Source organism: Delphinus delphis, chromosome 3 (genome assembly GCF_949987515.2).
Source record: "Delphinus delphis chromosome 3, mDelDel1.2, whole genome shotgun sequence".
Lineage (NCBI taxonomy): Eukaryota > Metazoa > Chordata > Mammalia > Artiodactyla > Delphinidae > Delphinus > Delphinus delphis.
Window position 1 is genome coordinate 88,068,711 of NC_082685.1, and position 4,779 is coordinate 88,073,489.

At 36.4% G+C, this 4,779-nt stretch overlaps 1 non-coding gene across 1 annotated transcript; it reads left to right on the plus strand.

Annotated features, from left to right (window-relative positions):
- Window positions 1-1,241: 1,241 nt before the first annotated feature.
- On the plus strand, window positions 1,242-1,349 carry LOC132423818 (U6 spliceosomal RNA). Its single transcript, XR_009519121.1, has one exon. It is a non-coding gene; the product is annotated as a U6 spliceosomal RNA (small nuclear RNA).
- The last annotated feature ends 3,430 nt before the right edge of the window (window positions 1,350-4,779 follow it).

Genomic DNA, 4,779 nt, shown 5'->3' on the forward strand with positions numbered 1-4,779 from the left:
ACTTTACTGAAATTGTTGATTAGTCCTAACAGTTTTTTGGTGGAGATTTAAGGGTTTTCTATATATAATACTATGTTACCTGCAAACAGAGACAATTTATTCTTCCTTTCTGATTCAGTTACCTTTTATTTATTTTTCTTTCCTAATTGCTCTGGCTAGGAATTCCAGCACTATGTTGAATAAAAGTGATGAAGGTGGACATCCTTGTCTTGTTCCTGATCTTAGAGGAAAAGCTTTCAGCATTTCACCATTGACTGTGATGTTAGTTGTGGGTTTGTCACAGACGGTGTTTATTATGTTGAGGTACATTCCCTCCATGCCCAGTTTGTGTAGAGTTCTTACCACAAAAGATGTTGGTTGAATTTTGTGAAATGCTTCCTCTGCACCAATTGAAATGACCATTAGTTTTTATTATTTATTTTCTTAATGTTGTCTGTCACATTTATAATGTGTGATGTTGAATCATAATGCACCCCAGAAATAAATCCCATTTGATCAAGGTGCATGATCCTTTAATGTACTGTTGAATTCAGTTCATTAATATTTTGTTGAGAATCTTTACATCTATATCGATTAGGGATATTAACCTGAAATTTTCTTTTCTTGTTGTGTCCTTATCTGGCTTTGGTATCAGGGTAATGCTGGCCTCATAAAATGAGTTTGGAAGTATTCTTAGATCTTCTGTTTTCTGGAAGGGTCTGAGAAGGATTGGTATTAATCTTCTTTAAATGTTTGGTAGAATTTATCAGTAGAACCCTCTAGTCCTGGACTTTTCTTTATTGGGAAGTTTTGGTTACTGAATCAGTTTTCTTACTCGTAATTATTCTGTTCAGATTTTGTATTTCTTCATGAGTTAGACTTGGTGGGTTTTCTGTTTCTAGGAATTTATGCATTTCTTCTATGTTGTCCATTTTGTTGATGTATAATTTTTATAGTACTCTTTTACAGTTGTAATGGTGTCAGTTGTAATGTTTCCTCTTTCATTTATGATTTTATCTATTTTAGTCTTCATTTCTTTTTTCTTAGTAAGTCTAGGTAACATTATGTCAATTTTGCTTATCTTCTCAAAAAAAATAACTCCTAGTTTCATTGATCTGTTCTCTTTTTTTTAAGTTTCTATTTCTCACTAATCTTTCTTATTTACTTCTTTCTGCTCACTTTAGACTTAATTTGCTCTTCTTTTTCTAGTGTCTTGAGGAGTAGGATAGCTGGTAGGATAGCTTGTTCTAATTACTTCTTTGGTGCTTGCTTTGGCAGCACTTATACTAAAAATTGGAATGACACAGAGAAGATCAGCATGGCCCCTGCACAAGGATGACACTCAAATTTGTGAAGCATTCCATATTTTTTACTTATACAGTGTTATATGTCAATTATATCTCAATAAAACTGGAATAAGAAAAAAATAAAATTAAGAAAAAGAATTGCTTCTTTGTTTGCTACAGTCCTATAGGATTGGGACTGACAAATGGAAGCCCCTTTGGCTATCAGAGCCAGACATTTGGGAACCTTTCCCTTGGCAGCAGCTGTAAAACCTGCAGTGCTGAGATGTTTGTAAAAGCTCCTTCCAGGAATTTTCTTGAGCAGGTTGGAGGGAGAAGGCAGGAGTGGTCTCTATCAGCAGCCCTGGTCTCTGGGTAGACTCACAGTCAGTTCCTAGAGCCTGCCATTTTGATGTGGATATTTTCCTTTTTGTCTAATGTGTAGGAATCACTCAGCTATTTTCTGGATGTTTTTCAAAGAGAATTGCTCCATGTGTAGCTGTTCATTAAGTGTGTTCATGGCAGGAGGGGATCTCAGGAGCCTCCTAAGTGCCATCTTGCTTTGACTCTTTCTTTAGTACATTCTTAGGCATAGTTTTTGTCAAGTCTCTTAGATGTTCCATGATTTCTTAGACAGTCCTAAACCGTGCTCAACAGATGATACAACTAGTCCTTCAAGGCCAGCAAGAAAGTGAAGACCAGCCCATCCTTCAAACTATAAACCTCAAAAATGACTCTTATTCCATCTCTAATAATATTTAAAGACAGACACCATCCATCTAAAATAACAAAAAGGCTGACCAGTTGTGCAAAATTGCCTGTTACTCATGTGGCCCAGTCAAAATTTAATTAGGCTTTGACCCTCCCCACAATCCTATGAACTTTAAAGACTCCCATTTTTAAGGAATTACTAAGAGGCAGTACATACTGCCTTAAAAGCTCACTCTGGGGGAAAAAAAAAAAAAAGCTCACTCTGATAATTAGCTGGCCACAGTAAGAAACAATGCCTGTTAAATCACCCCAGCCATGCTGTCTGCTCATCCCCACCTGCTTGAGTGATTTCCCCTCAAAGTTCTTGCTGACCTTGCTTACTCCTTCCTATACAAGAAAAGCTTTTTTTTTTTTTGCTGTTTGATTTTGAGATGCTTGCAGATCTCAAGGTCTAAGTGTTCTTCCTGTTACAATAGTCTTTTCAAATAGCTTTTCTTTAGCCAAGTTCAGATTTGATGTTATTTAACAATATATTTAAAAAATTATACAAAATAAAACAAAAAACTCTTTTATAATTATACTGTTTGTTTCATACCCACTGATTATAAATCCTGCATATATACATTTTTTGTTTTTAAGTTTTGGACCTTTATTTTTAAGGTTAAACCTTTTTTTAAACTTATTTATTTTATTTTTTTATTTTTGGCTGTGTTGGGTCTTCATTGCTGCGTGCAGGCTTTCTCTAGTTGCAGTGAGCGGGGGCTACTCTTCATTGCGGTGCGTGGGCTTCTTACTGTGGTGGCTTCTCTTGTTGCGGAGCACGGGCTCTAGGCACGCAGGCTCAGTGGTTGTGGCTCGCAGGCTCTAGAGAGCAGGCTCAGTAGTTGTGGCACATGGGCTTAGTTGCTCCAAGGCATGTGGGATCTTCCTGGACCAGGGCTTGAACCTGTGTGCCCTGCATTGGCAGGCGGATTCTTAACCACTGCGCCACCAGGGAAGCCCTATACATTTTTATTTCATGTAAAATTCCATGGCAATGATAACCACCTTATTAAGTTAGTAGACTGTATTCATAGGAGCTATGTAGAGAGCCTCAGCGTTTGGTAGCACTTCAGTTCGTAAGCTGGATTGGGGGTACATAAGTGTTAATTTAATATTTATATTGTATTGTATCTAAAATTCTTCAATTCCTTTTTAAGACAGATCATAAAGAAGGGAACCACGTAACAATAGTAGAAGTGATAACAAGAGAAGAAGCAGGGCTGATCTTGGCATTTAATAGTTTTACGTATTTGTTTTATTAGCAAGAGTTAAAAATAAAATGAAAACTAAGATGGTGATTTTCAAACTATTTTCAATCAAAAGCTTGGGTACTGAGTTATCTCTTGGCATAGTGTTTACAAGTATAGGATTTGGAATCAAATAGTCTAGGATTAAATTTGCTGTTGACATCTTCTATTTGTCACCTTCAGAAACTGACACAACCCTTTGAGCCTCTGATCCCTCATCTGTGAGATGTGACATAAGCACTGCCTCTTTGGGCTATTATGTGGTAAAATAGAGATAACTAGGTGCTTAAAATGTTAAAGGTTATTCTTTAAATAAAAGATTATGACAAAAAATTCATAATAATCTGTCTTCCACATGATTTTTACAGCCGGACTCAGGACCACAACAGAGCCAGAGATTGCAGATTTGAAGAAATTCAGTCTCCTGAATTTGAGGGGAAAACAGGATTTAAGAGATCTTCTTGAAGGTAAGAGACTTGCATTATAGTTCCAGCCCTGACACTAATAAGGTATGTTACCTTTTCCTCTAAAAAACATATTGTTGAGCATATATTAGTAATATGCCACAGCAAAGTGATGAATGCTGAGGATAGGCTATTATACATGATAAATTTCTTCCCTTTTGGAGCTTACATTTCCTCACCTATAAAAGTTAAGAGTGGTTTAAGTTAAATAATATGTTTGTTTTATTAAAGCTCCAAAAATTTCTAAACAACAAATGCCTTGCCAGAGTGATCTTAGTTTTTTTGGTTAACACTCAGCTACCATAAAGGAAGAACAGTCAACTGTATGTACCTAAGGCATAAGTCTGCACCTGGGCCTAAGGCAAGGATTTTTGATAATGTATCTTGATTATCTAAAAGGGGGAAAATAAACAATTGGGGCAAAGGTTGGGTTGGGGATATGGAGGAGACTGAAGAACACTATGTATTAGCATCTCAATACTATCCACAGTAACCCTAAAATATTTTCGAAATGGGTCTACTTCTTATCACTTTTGCTTCTGCAGTCCTTGTCCCAACTTCTATTCTGTCTTGCCTGTACTACTATGAAGCCTTATTGATTTCACTGATTAATCTCTGAGCTACCATTTTGCCTTGTCAATGAAAAATTAATCACTCCATCTAAGAAATAAATGAAAGTTTTTATTCAAACCGATATAACCTTGGAAGAGCATCTCAGAAAGCTCCAAGAACTGTTTCACCCATTAGAAGTCAAGGCACAGTTGTATAAATTTTTTTGAGACAGGACTGTATATCAAATGATGTATTATTGACAGTTTACATAATCCAGATCTAAGCCATCATTGTAATGGGTCATGTGACCCCTTACAAGATCGAGAAGGAATGATACCTTTTAAGGAGTTGTTGATGCTAGGAGAATGTTGTTCTTTATGGTCCAGCAGGTAGGAAGGTTTGGTCGATGGATAATGCAGATACACAATACACAGTGTGGGGAGAGGAGGTCAAAGGTCAGAGGAGAATTTTTATGTTGAAATTTTTCTTGTCTTGCCATAA